This window comes from Pseudophryne corroboree, chromosome 3 (assembly GCF_028390025.1).
Source record: "Pseudophryne corroboree isolate aPseCor3 chromosome 3, aPseCor3.hap2, whole genome shotgun sequence".
Classification (NCBI taxonomy): Eukaryota; Metazoa; Chordata; class Amphibia; order Anura; family Myobatrachidae; genus Pseudophryne; species Pseudophryne corroboree.
In genome coordinates this window covers 116417139-116429493 of record NC_086446.1, presented here as the reverse complement: position 1 = coordinate 116429493, position 12355 = coordinate 116417139, and the positions used below count along the sequence as shown (strand labels likewise).

At 41.2% G+C, this 12355-nt stretch overlaps 40 non-coding genes and 15 pseudogenes across 40 annotated transcripts in view; all 55 read left to right on the top strand.

The window, feature by feature from the left end:
* The first annotated feature begins 36 nt into the window (after positions 1–36).
* Positions 37–155, top strand: LOC134888362 (5S ribosomal RNA; annotated as a pseudogene).
* Positions 156–262: 107 nt separating this feature from the next.
* Positions 263–381, top strand: LOC135065058 (5S ribosomal RNA). Its single transcript, XR_010251350.1, has one exon. It is a non-coding gene; the product is annotated as a 5S ribosomal RNA (ribosomal RNA).
* A 107-nt stretch (positions 382–488) lies between these two features.
* On the top strand, positions 489–607 carry LOC134901292 (5S ribosomal RNA). The gene has a single exon (XR_010174782.1). It is a non-coding gene; the product is annotated as a 5S ribosomal RNA (ribosomal RNA).
* A 107-nt stretch (positions 608–714) lies between these two features.
* LOC134888251 (5S ribosomal RNA) lies at positions 715–833 on the top strand (annotated as a pseudogene).
* Positions 834–940: 107 nt separating this feature from the next.
* On the top strand, positions 941–1059 carry LOC134890745 (5S ribosomal RNA; annotated as a pseudogene).
* A 107-nt stretch (positions 1060–1166) lies between these two features.
* On the top strand, positions 1167–1284 carry LOC134893023 (5S ribosomal RNA; annotated as a pseudogene).
* Positions 1285–1391: 107 nt separating this feature from the next.
* LOC135060919 (5S ribosomal RNA) lies at positions 1392–1510 on the top strand. Its single transcript, XR_010247315.1, has one exon. It is a non-coding gene; the product is annotated as a 5S ribosomal RNA (ribosomal RNA).
* A 107-nt stretch (positions 1511–1617) lies between these two features.
* On the top strand, positions 1618–1736 carry LOC134892168 (5S ribosomal RNA; annotated as a pseudogene).
* A 107-nt stretch (positions 1737–1843) lies between these two features.
* On the top strand, positions 1844–1962 carry LOC135065057 (5S ribosomal RNA). Its single transcript, XR_010251349.1, has one exon. It is a non-coding gene; the product is annotated as a 5S ribosomal RNA (ribosomal RNA).
* Positions 1963–2069: 107 nt separating this feature from the next.
* Positions 2070–2188, top strand: LOC134899340 (5S ribosomal RNA). The gene has a single exon (XR_010173019.1). It is a non-coding gene; the product is annotated as a 5S ribosomal RNA (ribosomal RNA).
* A 107-nt stretch (positions 2189–2295) lies between these two features.
* On the top strand, positions 2296–2414 carry LOC135066043 (5S ribosomal RNA). The gene has a single exon (XR_010252304.1). It is a non-coding gene; the product is annotated as a 5S ribosomal RNA (ribosomal RNA).
* Positions 2415–2521: 107 nt separating this feature from the next.
* Positions 2522–2640, top strand: LOC135064516 (5S ribosomal RNA). The gene has a single exon (XR_010250825.1). It is a non-coding gene; the product is annotated as a 5S ribosomal RNA (ribosomal RNA).
* A 107-nt stretch (positions 2641–2747) lies between these two features.
* On the top strand, positions 2748–2866 carry LOC134886522 (5S ribosomal RNA). The gene has a single exon (XR_010170602.1). It is a non-coding gene; the product is annotated as a 5S ribosomal RNA (ribosomal RNA).
* Positions 2867–2973: 107 nt separating this feature from the next.
* LOC135065055 (5S ribosomal RNA) lies at positions 2974–3092 on the top strand. The gene has a single exon (XR_010251347.1). It is a non-coding gene; the product is annotated as a 5S ribosomal RNA (ribosomal RNA).
* Positions 3093–3199: 107 nt separating this feature from the next.
* On the top strand, positions 3200–3318 carry LOC135058366 (5S ribosomal RNA). The gene has a single exon (XR_010244796.1). It is a non-coding gene; the product is annotated as a 5S ribosomal RNA (ribosomal RNA).
* Positions 3319–3425: 107 nt separating this feature from the next.
* On the top strand, positions 3426–3544 carry LOC135068749 (5S ribosomal RNA). Its single transcript, XR_010254941.1, has one exon. It is a non-coding gene; the product is annotated as a 5S ribosomal RNA (ribosomal RNA).
* Positions 3545–3651: 107 nt separating this feature from the next.
* On the top strand, positions 3652–3770 carry LOC134894507 (5S ribosomal RNA; annotated as a pseudogene).
* A 107-nt stretch (positions 3771–3877) lies between these two features.
* Positions 3878–3996, top strand: LOC135068082 (5S ribosomal RNA). The gene has a single exon (XR_010254289.1). It is a non-coding gene; the product is annotated as a 5S ribosomal RNA (ribosomal RNA).
* Positions 3997–4103: 107 nt separating this feature from the next.
* On the top strand, positions 4104–4242 carry LOC134891510 (5S ribosomal RNA; annotated as a pseudogene).
* A 107-nt stretch (positions 4243–4349) lies between these two features.
* LOC135061819 (5S ribosomal RNA) lies at positions 4350–4468 on the top strand. The gene has a single exon (XR_010248188.1). It is a non-coding gene; the product is annotated as a 5S ribosomal RNA (ribosomal RNA).
* A 107-nt stretch (positions 4469–4575) lies between these two features.
* LOC135066711 (5S ribosomal RNA) lies at positions 4576–4694 on the top strand. The gene has a single exon (XR_010252951.1). It is a non-coding gene; the product is annotated as a 5S ribosomal RNA (ribosomal RNA).
* Positions 4695–4800: 106 nt separating this feature from the next.
* Positions 4801–4919, top strand: LOC135065054 (5S ribosomal RNA). Its single transcript, XR_010251346.1, has one exon. It is a non-coding gene; the product is annotated as a 5S ribosomal RNA (ribosomal RNA).
* A 107-nt stretch (positions 4920–5026) lies between these two features.
* On the top strand, positions 5027–5145 carry LOC135066709 (5S ribosomal RNA). Its single transcript, XR_010252949.1, has one exon. It is a non-coding gene; the product is annotated as a 5S ribosomal RNA (ribosomal RNA).
* A 106-nt stretch (positions 5146–5251) lies between these two features.
* Positions 5252–5370, top strand: LOC134885873 (5S ribosomal RNA). Its single transcript, XR_010169978.1, has one exon. It is a non-coding gene; the product is annotated as a 5S ribosomal RNA (ribosomal RNA).
* Positions 5371–5477: 107 nt separating this feature from the next.
* Positions 5478–5596, top strand: LOC134899328 (5S ribosomal RNA). Its single transcript, XR_010173008.1, has one exon. It is a non-coding gene; the product is annotated as a 5S ribosomal RNA (ribosomal RNA).
* Positions 5597–5703: 107 nt separating this feature from the next.
* Positions 5704–5822, top strand: LOC135064514 (5S ribosomal RNA). The gene has a single exon (XR_010250824.1). It is a non-coding gene; the product is annotated as a 5S ribosomal RNA (ribosomal RNA).
* A 107-nt stretch (positions 5823–5929) lies between these two features.
* Positions 5930–6048, top strand: LOC134891917 (5S ribosomal RNA; annotated as a pseudogene).
* Positions 6049–6155: 107 nt separating this feature from the next.
* Positions 6156–6274, top strand: LOC135058365 (5S ribosomal RNA). Its single transcript, XR_010244795.1, has one exon. It is a non-coding gene; the product is annotated as a 5S ribosomal RNA (ribosomal RNA).
* Positions 6275–6381: 107 nt separating this feature from the next.
* LOC135068748 (5S ribosomal RNA) lies at positions 6382–6500 on the top strand. The gene has a single exon (XR_010254940.1). It is a non-coding gene; the product is annotated as a 5S ribosomal RNA (ribosomal RNA).
* A 107-nt stretch (positions 6501–6607) lies between these two features.
* On the top strand, positions 6608–6726 carry LOC134894993 (5S ribosomal RNA; annotated as a pseudogene).
* Positions 6727–6833: 107 nt separating this feature from the next.
* Positions 6834–6952, top strand: LOC135068081 (5S ribosomal RNA). Its single transcript, XR_010254288.1, has one exon. It is a non-coding gene; the product is annotated as a 5S ribosomal RNA (ribosomal RNA).
* A 107-nt stretch (positions 6953–7059) lies between these two features.
* Positions 7060–7198, top strand: LOC134891509 (5S ribosomal RNA; annotated as a pseudogene).
* A 107-nt stretch (positions 7199–7305) lies between these two features.
* LOC135061703 (5S ribosomal RNA) lies at positions 7306–7424 on the top strand. The gene has a single exon (XR_010248076.1). It is a non-coding gene; the product is annotated as a 5S ribosomal RNA (ribosomal RNA).
* A 107-nt stretch (positions 7425–7531) lies between these two features.
* On the top strand, positions 7532–7650 carry LOC135066708 (5S ribosomal RNA). Its single transcript, XR_010252948.1, has one exon. It is a non-coding gene; the product is annotated as a 5S ribosomal RNA (ribosomal RNA).
* Positions 7651–7756: 106 nt separating this feature from the next.
* Positions 7757–7875, top strand: LOC135065053 (5S ribosomal RNA). Its single transcript, XR_010251345.1, has one exon. It is a non-coding gene; the product is annotated as a 5S ribosomal RNA (ribosomal RNA).
* A 107-nt stretch (positions 7876–7982) lies between these two features.
* Positions 7983–8101, top strand: LOC135066707 (5S ribosomal RNA). Its single transcript, XR_010252947.1, has one exon. It is a non-coding gene; the product is annotated as a 5S ribosomal RNA (ribosomal RNA).
* A 106-nt stretch (positions 8102–8207) lies between these two features.
* Positions 8208–8326, top strand: LOC134885872 (5S ribosomal RNA). The gene has a single exon (XR_010169976.1). It is a non-coding gene; the product is annotated as a 5S ribosomal RNA (ribosomal RNA).
* Positions 8327–8433: 107 nt separating this feature from the next.
* Positions 8434–8552, top strand: LOC134899317 (5S ribosomal RNA). Its single transcript, XR_010172997.1, has one exon. It is a non-coding gene; the product is annotated as a 5S ribosomal RNA (ribosomal RNA).
* A 107-nt stretch (positions 8553–8659) lies between these two features.
* LOC135064513 (5S ribosomal RNA) lies at positions 8660–8778 on the top strand. Its single transcript, XR_010250823.1, has one exon. It is a non-coding gene; the product is annotated as a 5S ribosomal RNA (ribosomal RNA).
* A 107-nt stretch (positions 8779–8885) lies between these two features.
* Positions 8886–9004, top strand: LOC134893304 (5S ribosomal RNA; annotated as a pseudogene).
* A 107-nt stretch (positions 9005–9111) lies between these two features.
* Positions 9112–9230, top strand: LOC135068613 (5S ribosomal RNA). The gene has a single exon (XR_010254807.1). It is a non-coding gene; the product is annotated as a 5S ribosomal RNA (ribosomal RNA).
* Positions 9231–9337: 107 nt separating this feature from the next.
* LOC134897184 (5S ribosomal RNA) lies at positions 9338–9456 on the top strand. The gene has a single exon (XR_010172085.1). It is a non-coding gene; the product is annotated as a 5S ribosomal RNA (ribosomal RNA).
* Positions 9457–9563: 107 nt separating this feature from the next.
* On the top strand, positions 9564–9682 carry LOC135064972 (5S ribosomal RNA). Its single transcript, XR_010251267.1, has one exon. It is a non-coding gene; the product is annotated as a 5S ribosomal RNA (ribosomal RNA).
* Positions 9683–9789: 107 nt separating this feature from the next.
* On the top strand, positions 9790–9908 carry LOC135065117 (5S ribosomal RNA). Its single transcript, XR_010251406.1, has one exon. It is a non-coding gene; the product is annotated as a 5S ribosomal RNA (ribosomal RNA).
* Positions 9909–10015: 107 nt separating this feature from the next.
* Positions 10016–10134, top strand: LOC134884820 (5S ribosomal RNA). The gene has a single exon (XR_010168952.1). It is a non-coding gene; the product is annotated as a 5S ribosomal RNA (ribosomal RNA).
* Positions 10135–10241: 107 nt separating this feature from the next.
* LOC134891030 (5S ribosomal RNA) lies at positions 10242–10361 on the top strand (annotated as a pseudogene).
* A 107-nt stretch (positions 10362–10468) lies between these two features.
* Positions 10469–10587, top strand: LOC134892456 (5S ribosomal RNA; annotated as a pseudogene).
* A 107-nt stretch (positions 10588–10694) lies between these two features.
* LOC135064604 (5S ribosomal RNA) lies at positions 10695–10813 on the top strand. Its single transcript, XR_010250910.1, has one exon. It is a non-coding gene; the product is annotated as a 5S ribosomal RNA (ribosomal RNA).
* Positions 10814–10920: 107 nt separating this feature from the next.
* Positions 10921–11039, top strand: LOC134885440 (5S ribosomal RNA). The gene has a single exon (XR_010169554.1). It is a non-coding gene; the product is annotated as a 5S ribosomal RNA (ribosomal RNA).
* A 107-nt stretch (positions 11040–11146) lies between these two features.
* Positions 11147–11265, top strand: LOC135064732 (5S ribosomal RNA). The gene has a single exon (XR_010251033.1). It is a non-coding gene; the product is annotated as a 5S ribosomal RNA (ribosomal RNA).
* A 107-nt stretch (positions 11266–11372) lies between these two features.
* On the top strand, positions 11373–11492 carry LOC134895150 (5S ribosomal RNA; annotated as a pseudogene).
* A 107-nt stretch (positions 11493–11599) lies between these two features.
* LOC134890170 (5S ribosomal RNA) lies at positions 11600–11718 on the top strand (annotated as a pseudogene).
* A 107-nt stretch (positions 11719–11825) lies between these two features.
* Positions 11826–11944, top strand: LOC135066111 (5S ribosomal RNA). The gene has a single exon (XR_010252368.1). It is a non-coding gene; the product is annotated as a 5S ribosomal RNA (ribosomal RNA).
* Positions 11945–12051: 107 nt separating this feature from the next.
* Positions 12052–12170, top strand: LOC135068612 (5S ribosomal RNA). Its single transcript, XR_010254806.1, has one exon. It is a non-coding gene; the product is annotated as a 5S ribosomal RNA (ribosomal RNA).
* Positions 12171–12277: 107 nt separating this feature from the next.
* LOC135069963 (5S ribosomal RNA) overlaps positions 12278–12355 on the top strand; it is a 119-nt gene continuing 41 nt past the window's right edge. Inside the window, exon 1 of the ribosomal RNA XR_010256141.1 lies at positions 12278–12355. This exon is cut by the window's right edge and continues 41 nt beyond it. This is a non-coding gene — a ribosomal RNA (5S ribosomal RNA).

The following is a 12355-nucleotide window of genomic DNA, read 5'->3' as shown; positions in this document are numbered from 1 at the left end:
AGAAGTAGAAAAGTTCTAACAGAAACCACAAAGCTTATCTACAGCAACACCACACTGGATACGCCCAATCTCGTCTGATCTTGGAAGCTAAGCAGTGTTGGGCCTGGTTAGTACTTGGATGGGAGACCACCTGGGAATACAAAGTGTTGTAGATATTTTTATACTGCCAACACCGTTCTGTTGATGCATTCCATTTTCAAACGTATTCATTTATGAACCAGTAGTTAGAAGTAGAAAAGTTCTAACAGAAACCACAAAACTCATCTACAGCCACACCACACTGGATACGCCCAATCTCATCTGATCTTGGAAGCTAAGCAGTGTTGGGCCTGGTTAGTACTTGGATGGGAGACCACCTGGGAATACAAAGTGCTGTAGATATTTTTATACTGCCAACACCGTTCTGTTGATGCATTCCATTTTCAAACGTATTTATTTATGAACCAGTAGTTAGAAGTAGAAAAGTTCTAACAGAAACCACAAAGCTCATCTACAGCCACACCACACTGGATACGCCCAATCTCATCTGATCTTGGAAGCTAAGCAGTATTGGGCCTTGTTAGTACTTGGATGGGAGACCACCTGGGAATACAAGGTGCTGTAGATAATTTTATACTACCAACACCGTTCTGTTGATGCGTTCCATTTTAAAACGTATTCATTTATGAACCAGTAGTTAGAAGTAGAAAAGTTCTAACAGAAACCATAAAGCTTATCTACAGCCACACCACACTGGATACGCCCAATCTCGTCTGATCTTGGAAGCTAAGCAGTGTTTGGCCTGGTTAGTACTTGGATGGGAGACCACCTGGGAATACAAGTTGCTGTAGATATTTTTATACTACCAACACCGTTCTGTTGATGCATTCCATTTTCAAACGTATTCATTTATGAACCAGTAGTTAGTAGTAGAAAAGTTCTAACAGAAACCACAAAGCTCATCTACAGCCACACAAAACTGGATATGCCCAATCTCATCTGATCTTGGAAGCTAAGCAGTGTTGGGCCTGGTTAGTACTTGGATGGGAGACCACCTGGGAATACAAGGTGCTGTAGATATTTTTATACTGCCAACACCGTTCTGTTGATGCATTCCATTTTCAAACGTATTCATTTATGAACCAGTAGTTAGAAGTAGAAAAGTTCTAACAGAAACTACAAAGCTCATCTACAGCCACACCACACTGGATACGCCCAATCTCATCTGATCTTGGAAGCTAAGCAGTGTTGGGCCTGGTTAGTACTTGGATGGAGACCACCTGGTAATACAAGGCGCTGTAGATATTTTTATACTGCCAACACCGTTCTGTTGATGCATTCCATTTTCAAACGTATTCATTTATGAACCAGTAGTTAGAAGTAGAAAATTTCCTACAGAAACCGCAAATCTCATCTACAGCCACACCACACTGGATACGCCCAATCTCGTCTGATCTTGGAAGCTAAGCAGTGTAAGGCCTTGTTAGTACTTGGATGGGAGACCACCTGGGAATACAAGGTGCTGTAGATATTTTAATACTGCCAACACTGTTCTGTTGATGCATTCCATTTTCAAACGTATTCATTTATGAACCTGTAGTTAGAAGTAGAAAAGTTCTAACAGAAACCACAATGCTCATCTACAGCAACACAACACTGGATACGCCCAATCTCGTCTGATCTTGGAAGCTAAGCAGTGCTGGGCCTTGTTAGTACTTGGATGGGAGACCACCTGGGAATACAAAGTGTTGTAGATATTTTTATACTGCCAACACCGTTCTGTTGATGCATTCCATTTTCAAGCGTATTCATTTATGAACCAGTAGTTAGAAGTAGAAAAGTTCTAACAGAAACCACAAAACTCATCTACAGCCACACCACACTGGATACGCCCAATCTCATCTGATCTTGGAAGCTAAGCAGTGTTGGGCCTGGTTAGTACTTGGATGGGAGACCACCTGGGAATACAAAGTGCTGTAGATATTTTTATACTGCCAACACCGTTCTGTTGATGCATTCCATTTTCAAACGTATTCATTTATGAACCAGTAGTTAGAAGTAGAAAAGTTCTAACAGAAACCACAAAGCTCATCTACAGCCACACCACACTGGATACGCCCAATCTCATCTGATCTTGGAAGCTAAGCAGTGTTGGGCCTGGTTAGTACTTGGATGGGAGACCACCTGGGAATACAAGGTGCTGTAGATAATTTTATACTACCAACACCGTTCTGTTGATGCGTTCCATTTTAAAACGTATTCATTTATGAACCAGTAGTTAGAAGTAGAAAAGTTCTAACAGAAACCCTAAAGCTTATCTACAGCCACACCACACTGGATACACCCAATCTCGTCTGATCTTGGAAGCTAAGCAGTGTTTGGCCTGGTTAGTACTTGGATGGGAGACCACCTGGGAATACAAGGTGCTGTAGATATTTTTATACTACCAACACCGTTCTGTTGATGCATTCCATTTTCAAACGTATTCATTTATGAACCAGTAGTTAGAAGTAGAAAAGTACTAACAGAAACCATAAAGCTCTTCTACAGCCACACCACACTGGATATGCCCAATCTCATCTGATCTTGGAAGCTAAGCAGTGTTGGGCCTGGTTAGTACTTGGATGGGAGACCACCTGGGAATACAAGGTGCTGTAGATAATTTTATACTGCCAACACCGTTCTGTTGAAGCATTCCATTTTCAAACGTATTCATTTATAAACCAGTAGTTAGAAGTAGAAAAGTTCTAACAGAAACCAGAAAGTTCATCTACAGCAGCACCACACTGGATACGCCCAATCTCATCTGATCTTGGAAGCTAAGCAATGTTGGGCCTGGTTAGTACTTGGATGGGAGACCACCTGGGAATACAAGGTGCTGTAGATAATTTTATACTGCCAACACCGTTCTGTTGAAGCATTCCATTTTCAAACGTATTCATTTATGAACCAGTAGTTAGAAGTAGAAAAGTTCTAACAGAAACCACAAAGCTCATCTACAGCCACACCACACTGGATACGCCCAATCTCATCTGATCTTGGAAGCTAAGCAGTGTTGGGCCTGGTTAGTACTTGGATGGGAGACCACCTGGGAATACAAAGTGCTGTAGATATTTTTATACTGCCAACACCGTTCTGTTGATGCATTCCATTTTCAAACGTATTCATTTATGAACCAGTAGTTAGAAGTAGAAAAGTTCTAACAGAAACCACAAAGCTCATCTACAGCCACACCACACTGGATACGCCCAATCTCATCTGATCTTGGAAGCTAAGCAGTGTTGGGCCTGGTTAGTACTTGAATGGGAGACCACCTGGGAATACAAGGTGCTGTAGATATTTTTATACTACCAACACCGTTCTGTTGATGCATTCCATTTTAAAACGTATTCATTTATGAACCAGTAGTTAGAAGTAGAAAAGTTCTAACAGAAACTATAAAGCTTATCTACAGCCACACCACACTGGATACGCCCAATCTCATCTGATCTTGGAAGCTAAGCAGTGTTGGGCCTGGTTAGTACTTGGATGGGAGACCACCTGGGAATATAAAGTGCTGTAGATATTTTTATACTACCAACACCGTTCTGTTGATGCATTCCATTTTCAAACGTATTCATTTATGAACCAGTAGTTAGAAGTAGAAAAGTTCTAACAGAAACCACAAAGCTCATCTACAGCCACACCACACTGGATACGCCCAATCTCATCTGATATTGGAAGCTAAGCAGTGTTGAGCCTGGTTAGTACTTGGATGGGAGACCACCTAGTAATACAAGGTGCTGTAGATATTTTTATACTGCCTACACCGTTCTGTTGATGCATTCCATTTTCAAACGTATTAATTTATGAACCAGTAGTTAGAAGTAGAAAAGTTCTAACAGAAACCGCAAATCTCATCTACAGCCACACCATACTGGATACGCCCAATCTCGTCTGATCATGGAAGCTAAGCAGTGTTGGGCCTTGTTAGTACTTGGATGGGAGACCACCTGGGAATACAAGGTGCTGTAGATATTTTTATACTGCCAACACTGTTCTGTTGATGCATTCCATTTTCAAACTTATTCATTTATGAACCAGTAGTTAGAAGTAGAAAAGTTCTAACAGAAACCACAAAGCTCATCTACAGCCACACCACACTGGATACGCCCAATCTCATCTGATCTTGGAAGCTAAGCAGTGTTGGGCTTGGTTAAGCAGTGTTGGGCTTGGTTAGTACTTGGATGGGAGACCACCTGGGAATACAAGGTGCTGTAGATATTTTTATACTGCCAACACCGTTCTGTTGATGCATTCCATTTTCAAACGTATTCATTTATGAACCAGTAGTTAGAAGTAGAAAAGTTCTAACAGAAACCACAAAGCTCATCTACAGCCACACCACACTGGATACGCCCAATCTCGTCTGATCTTGGAAGCTAAGCAGTGTTGGGCCTTGTTAGTACTTGGATGGGAGACCACCTGGGAATACAAGGTGCTGTAGATATTTTTATACTGCCAACACTGTTCTGTTGATGCATTCCATTTTCAAACGTTTTCATTTATGAACCAGTAGTTAGAAGTAGAAAAGTTCTAACAGAAACCAGAAAGTTCATCTACAGCAGCACCACACTGGATACGCCCAATCTCATCTGATCTTGGAAGCTAAGCAGTGTTGGGCCTGGTTAGTACTTGGATGGGAGACCACCTGGGAATACAAGGTGCTGTAGATATTTTATACTGCCAACACCGTTCTGTTGATGCATTCCATTTTCAAACGTGTTCATTTATGAACCAGTAGTTAGAAGTATAAAAGTTCTAACAGAAACCACAAAGCTCATCTACAGCCACACCACACTGGATACGCCCAATCTCATCTGATCTTGGAAGCTAAGCAGTGTTGGGCCTGGTTAGTACTTGGATGGGAGACCACCTGGGAATACAAAGTGCTGTAGATATTTTTATACTGCCAACACCGTTCTGTTGATGCATTCCATTTTCAAACGTATTAATTTATGAACCAGTAGTTAGAAGTAGAAAAGTTCTAACAGAAACCAGAAAGTTCATCTACAGCAGCACCACACTGGATACGCCCAATCTCATCTGATCTTGGAAGCTAAGCAGTGTTGGGCCTGGTTAGTACTTGGATGGGAGACCACCTGGGAATACAAGGTGCTGTAGATATTTTATACTGCCAACACCGTTCTGTTGATGCATTCCATTTTCAAACGTATTCATTTATGAACCAGTAGTTAGAAGTATAAAAGTTCTAACAGAAACCACAAAGCTCATCTACAGCCACACCACTCTGGATACGCCCAATCTCATCTGATCTTGGAAGCTAAGCAGTGTTGGTCCTGGTTAGTACTTGGATGGGAGACCACCTGGGAATACAAGATGCTGTAGATATTTTTATACTACCAACACCGTTCTGTTGATGCATTCCATTTTAAAACGTATTCATTTATGAACCAGTAGTTAGAAGTAGAAAAGTTCTAACAGAAACCATAAAGCTAATCTACAGCCACACCACACTGGATACGCCCAATCTCATCTGATCTTGGAAGCTAAGCAGTGTTGGGCCTGGTTAGTACTTGGATGGGAGACCACCTGGGAATACAAGGTGCTGTAGATATTTTTATACTACCAACACCGTTCTGTTGATGCATTCCATTTTCAAACGTATTCATTTATGAACCAGTAGTTAGAAGTAGAAAAGTACTAACAGAAACCATAAAGCTCTTCTACAGCCACACCACACTGGATATGCCCAATCTCATCTGATCTTGGAAGCTAAGCAGTGTTGGGCCTGGTTAGTACTTGGATGGGAGACCACCTGGGAATACAAGGTGCTGTAGATAATTTTATACTGCCAACACCGTTCTGTTGATGCATTCCATTTTAAAACGTATTCATTTATGAACCAGTAGTTAGAAGTAGAAAAGTTCTAACAGAAACCAGAAAGTTCATCTACAGCAGCACCACACTGGATACGCCCAATCTCATCTGATCTTGGAAGCTAAGCAATGTTGGGCCTGGTTAGTACTTGGATGGGAGACCACCTGGGAATACAAAGTGCTGTAGATATTTTTATACTGCCAACACCGTTCTGTTGATGCATTCCATTTTCAAACGTATTCATTTATGAACCAGTAGTTAGAAGTAGAAAAGTTCTAACAGAAACCACAAAGCTCATCTACAGCCACACCACACTGGATACGCCCAATCTCATCTGATCTTGGAAGCTAAGCAGTGTTGGGCCTGGTTAGTACTTGAATGGGAGACCACCTGGGAATACAAGGTGCTGTAGATATTTTTATACTACCAACACCGTTCTGTTGATGCATTCCATTTTAAAACGTATTCATTTATGAACCAGTAGTTAGAAGTAGAAAAGTTCTAACAGAAACTATAAAGCTTATCTACAGCCACACCACACTGGATACGCCCAATCTCATCTGATCTTGGAAGCTAAGCAGTGTTGGGCCTGGTTAGTACTTGGATGGGAGACCACCTGGGAATATAAAGTGCTGTAGATATTTTTATACTACCAACACCGTTCTGTTGATGCATTCCATTTTCAAACGTATTCATTTATGAACCAGTAGTTAGAAGTAGAAAAGTTCTAACAGAAACCACAAAGCTCATCTACAGCCACACCACACTGTATACGCCCAATCTCATCTGATATTGGAAGCTAAGCAGTGTTGAGCCTGGTTAGTACTTGGATGGGAGACCACCTAGTAATACAAGGTGCTGTAGATATTTTTATACTGCCTACACCGTTCTGTTGATGCATTCCATTTTCAAACGTATTAATTTATGAACCAGTAGTTAGAAGTAGAAAAGTTCTAACAGAAACCGCAAATCTCATCTACAGCCACACCATACTGGATACGCCCAATCTCGTCTGATCATGGAAGCTAAGCAGTGTTGGGCCTTGTTAGTACTTGGATGGGAGACCACCTGGGAATACAAGGTGCTGTAGATATTTTTATACTGCCAACACTGTTCTGTTGATGCATTCCATTTTCAAACTTATTCATTTATGAACCAGTAGTTAGAAGTAGAAAAGTTCTAACAGAAACCACAAAGCTCATCTACAGCCACACCACACTGGATACGCCCAATCTCATCTGATCTTGGAAGCTAAGCAGTGTTGGGCTTGGTTAAGCAGTGTTGGGCTTGGTTAGTACTTGGATGGGAGACCACCTGGGAATACAAGGTGCTGTAGATATTTTTATACTGCCAACACCGTTCTGTTGATGCATTCCATTTTCAAACGTATTCATTTATGAACCAGTAGTTAGAAGTAGAAAAGTTCTAACAGAAACCACAAAGCTCATCTACAGCCACACCACACTGGATACGCCCAATCTCGTCTGATCTTGGAAGCTAAGCAGTGTTGGGCCTTGTTAGTACTTGGATGGGAGACCACCTGGGAATACAAGGTGCTGTAGATATTTTTATACTGCCAACACTGTTCTGTTGATGCATTCCATTTTCAAACGTTTTCATTTATGAACCAGTAGTTAGAAGTAGAAAAGTTCTAACAGAAACCAGAAAGTTCATCTACAGCAGCACCACACTGGATACGCCCAATCTCATCTGATCTTGGAAGCTAAGCAGTGTTGGGCCTGGTTAGTACTTGGATGGGAGACCACCTGGGAATACAAGGTGCTGTAGATATTTTATACTGCCAACACCGTTCTGTTGATGCATTCCATTTTCAAACGTGTTCATTTATGAACCAGTAGTTAGAAGTATAAAAGTTCTAACAGAAACCACAAAGCTCATCTACAGCCACACCACACTGGATACGCCCAATCTCATCTGATCTTGGAAGCTAAGCAGTGTTGGGCCTGGTTAGTACTTGGATGGGAGACCACCTGGGAATACAAAGTGCTGTAGATATTTTTATACTGCCAACACCGTTCTGTTGATGCATTCCATTTTCAAACGTATTAATTTATGAACCAGTAGTTAGAAGTAGAAAAGTTCTAACAGAAACCAGAAAGTTCATCTACAGCAGCACCACACTGGATACGCCCAATCTCATCTGATCTTGGAAGCTAAGCAGTGTTGGGCCTGGTTAGTACTTGGATGGGAGACCACCTGGGAATACAAGGTGCTGTAGATATTTTATACTGCCAACACCGTTCTGTTGATGCATTCCATTTTCAAACGTATTCATTTATGAACCAGTAGTTAGAAGAATAAAAGTTCTAACAGAAACCACAAAGCTCATCTACAGCCACACCACTCTGGATACGCCCAATCTCATCTGATCTTGGAAGCTAAGCAGTGTTGGTCCTGGTTAGTACTTGGATGGGAGACCACCTGGGAATACAAGATGCTGTAGATATTTTTATACTACCAACACCGTTCTGTTGATGCATTCCATTTTAAAACGTATTCATTTATGAACCAGTAGTTAGAAGTAGAAAAGTTCTAACAGAAACCATAAAGCTAATCTACAGCCACACCACACTGGATACGCCCAATCTCATCTGATCTTGGAAGCTAAGCAGTGTTGGGCCTGGTTAGTACTTGGATGGGAGACCACCTGGGAATACAAGGTGCTGTAGATATTTTTATACTACCAACACCGTTCTGTTGATGCATTCCATTTTCAAACGTATTCATTTATGAACCAGTAGTTAGAAGTAGAAAAGTACTAACAGAAACCATAAAGCTCTTCTACAGCCACACCACACTGGATATGCCCAATCTCATCTGATCTTGGAAGCTAAGCAGTGTTGGGCCTGGTTAGTACTTGGATGGGAGACCACCTGGGAATACAAGGTGCTGTAGATAATTTTATACTGCCAACACCGTTCTGTTGATGCATTCCATTTTAAAACGTATTCATTTATGAACCAGTAGTTAGAAGTAGAAAAGTTCTAACAGAAACCAGAAAGTTCATCTACAGCAGCACCACACTGGATATGCCCAATCTCATCTGATCTTGAAAGCTAAGCAGTGTTGGACCTGGTTAGTACTTGGATGGGAGTCCACCTGGGAATACAAGGTGCTGTAGATAATTTTATACTGCCAACACCGTTCTGTTGATGCATTCCATTTTAAAACGTATTCATTTATGAACCAGTAGTTAGAAGTAGAAAAGTTCTAACAGAAACCACAAAGTTTATCTACAGCCACACCACATTGGATACGCCCAATCTCATCTGATCTTGGAAACTAAGCAGTGTTGGGCCTGGTTAGTACTTGGATGGGAGACCACCTGGGAATACAAGGTGCTGTAGATATTTTTATACTGCCAACACCGTTCTGTTGATGCATTCCATTTTCAAACGTATTCATTTATGAACCAGTAGTTAGTAGTAGAAAAGTTCTAACAGAAACCACAAAGCTCATCTACAGCCACACCACACTGGGTACGCCCAATCTCATCTGATCTTGGAAGCTAAGCAGTGTTGGGCCTTGTTAGTACTTGGATGGGAGACCACCTGGGAATACAAGGTGCTGTAGATATTTTTATACTGCCAACACCGTTCTGTTGATGCATTCCATTTTCAAACGTATTCATTTATGAACCAGTAGTTAGAAGTAGAAAAGTTCTAACAGAAACCACAAAGCTCATCTACAGCCACACCACACTGGATACGCCCAATCTCATCTGATCTTGGAAGCTAAGCAGTGTTGGGCCTGGTTAGTACTTGGATGGGAGACCACCTGGGAATACAAGGTGATGTAGATATTTTTATACTGCCAACACCGTTCTGTTGATGCATTCCATTTTCAAACGTATTCATTTATGAACCAGTAGTTAGAAGTAGAAAAGCTCTAACAGAAACCACAAAGCTCATCTACAGCCACACCACACTGGATACGCCCAATCTCATCTGATCTTGGAAGCTAAGCAGTGTTGGGCCTGGAAGGTACTTGGATGGGAGACCACCTGGGAATACAAGGTGCTGTAGATATTTTTATACTACCAACACCGTTCAGTTGATGCATTCCATTTTCAAACGTATTCATTTATGAACCAGTAGTTAGAAGAAGAAAAGTACTAACAGAAACCATAAAGCTCTTCTACAGCTACACCACACTGGATATGCCCAATCTCATCTGATCTTGGAAGCTAAGCAGTGTTGGGCCTGGTTAGTACTTGAATGGGAGACCACCTGGGAATACAAGGTGCTGTAGATAATTTTATACTGCCAACACCGTTATGTTGATGCATTCCATTTTCAAACGTATTCATTTATGAACCAGTAGTTAGAAGTAGAAAAGTACTAACAAAAACCATAAAGCTCTTCTACAGCCACACCACACTGGATATGCCCAATCTCATCTGATCTTAGAAGCTAAGCAGTGTTGGGCCTGGTTAGTACTTGGATGGGAGACCACCTGGGAATACATAGGTGCTGTAGATAATTTTATACTGCCAACACCGTTCTGTTGATGCATTCCATTTTCAAACGTATTCATTTATGAACCAGTAGTTAGAAGTAGAAAAGTTCTAACAGAAACCACAAAGCTCATCTATAGCCACACCACACTGGATACGCCCAATCTCATCTGATCTAGTAAGCTAAGCAGTGTTGGGCCTGGTTAGTACTTGGATGGGAGACCACCTGGGAATACAAGGTGCTGTAGAAATTTTTATACTACCAACACCGTTCTGTTGATGCATTCCATTTTCAAACTTATTCATTTATGAACCAGTAGTTAGAAGTAGAAAAGTACTAACAGAAACCATAAAGCTCTTCTACAGCCACACCACACTGGATACGCCGAATCTCATCTGATCTTGGAAGCTAAGCAGTGTTGGGCCTGGTTAGTACTTGGATGGGAGACCACCTGGGAATACTAGGTGCTGTAGATAATTTTATACTGCCAACACCGTTCTGTTGATGCATTCCATTTTAAAACTTATTCATTTATGAACCAGTAGTTAGAAGTAGAAAAGTTCTAACAGAAACCAGAAAGTTCATCTACAGCAACACCAAATTGGATACGCCCAATCTCATCTGATCTTGGAAGCTAAGCAGTGTTGGGCCTGGTTAGTACTTGGATGGGAGACCACCTGGGAATACAAGGTGCTGTAGATATTTTTATACTGCCAACACCGTTCTGTTGATGCATTCCATTTTAAAATGTATTCATTTATGAACCAGTAGTTAGAAGTAGAAAAGTTCTAACAGAAACCAGAAAGTTCATCTACAGCAACACCACACTGGATACGCCCAATCTCATCTGATCTTGGAAGCTAAGCAGTGTTGGGCCTGGTTAGTACTTGGATGGGATACCACCTGGGAATACAAGGTGCTGTAGATATTTTTATACTATCAACACCGTTCTGTTGATGCATTCCATTTTCAAACGTATTCATTTATGAACCAGTAGTTAGAAGTAGAAAAGTACTAACAGAAACCATAAAGCTCTTCTACAGCCACACCACACTGGATATGCCCAATCTCATCTGATCTTGAAAGCTAAGCAGTGTTGGTCCTGGTCAGTACTTGGATGGGAGACCACCTGGGAATACATAGGTGTTGTAGATATTTTTATACTGCCAACACCGTTCTGTTGATGCATTCCATTTTCAAACGTATTCATTTATGAACCAGTAGTTAGAAGTAGAAAAGTTCTAACAGAAACAACAAAGCTTATCTACAGCCACACCACACTGGATACGCCCATTCTCATCTGATCTAGGAAGCTAAGCAGTGTTGGGCCTGATTAGTACTTCGATGGGAGACCACCTGGGAAAACAAGGTGCTGTAGATATTTTTATACTACGTACACCGTTCTGTTGATGCATTCCATTTTCAAACGTATTCATTTATGAACCAGTAGTTAGAAGTAGAAAAGTTCTAACAGAAACCATAAAGCTCATCTACAGCCACACCACATTGGATACGCCCAATCTCATCTGATCTTGGAAGCTAAGCAGTGTTGGGTCTGGTTAGTACTTGGATGGGAGACCACCTGGGAATACAAGGTGCTGTAGATATTTTTATACTGCCAACACCGTTCTGTTGATGCATTCAATTTTCAAATGTATTCATTTATGAACCAGTAGTTAGAAGTAGAAAAGTTCTAACAGAAACCACAAAGTTCATCTACAGCCACACCACATTGGATACGCCCAATCTCATCTGATCTTGGAAACTAAGCAGTGTTGGGCCTGGTTAGTACTTGGATGGGAGACCACCTGGGAATACAAGGTGCTGTAGATATTTTTATACTGCCAACACCGTTCTGTTGATGCATTCCATTTTAAAACGTATTCAATTTTGAACCAGTAGTTAGAAGTAGAAAAGTTCCTTCAGAAACCACAAAGTTCATCTACAGCCGCACCACACTGGATACTCCCAATCTCATCTGATCTTGGAAGCTAAGCAGTGTTGGTCCTGGTTAGTAC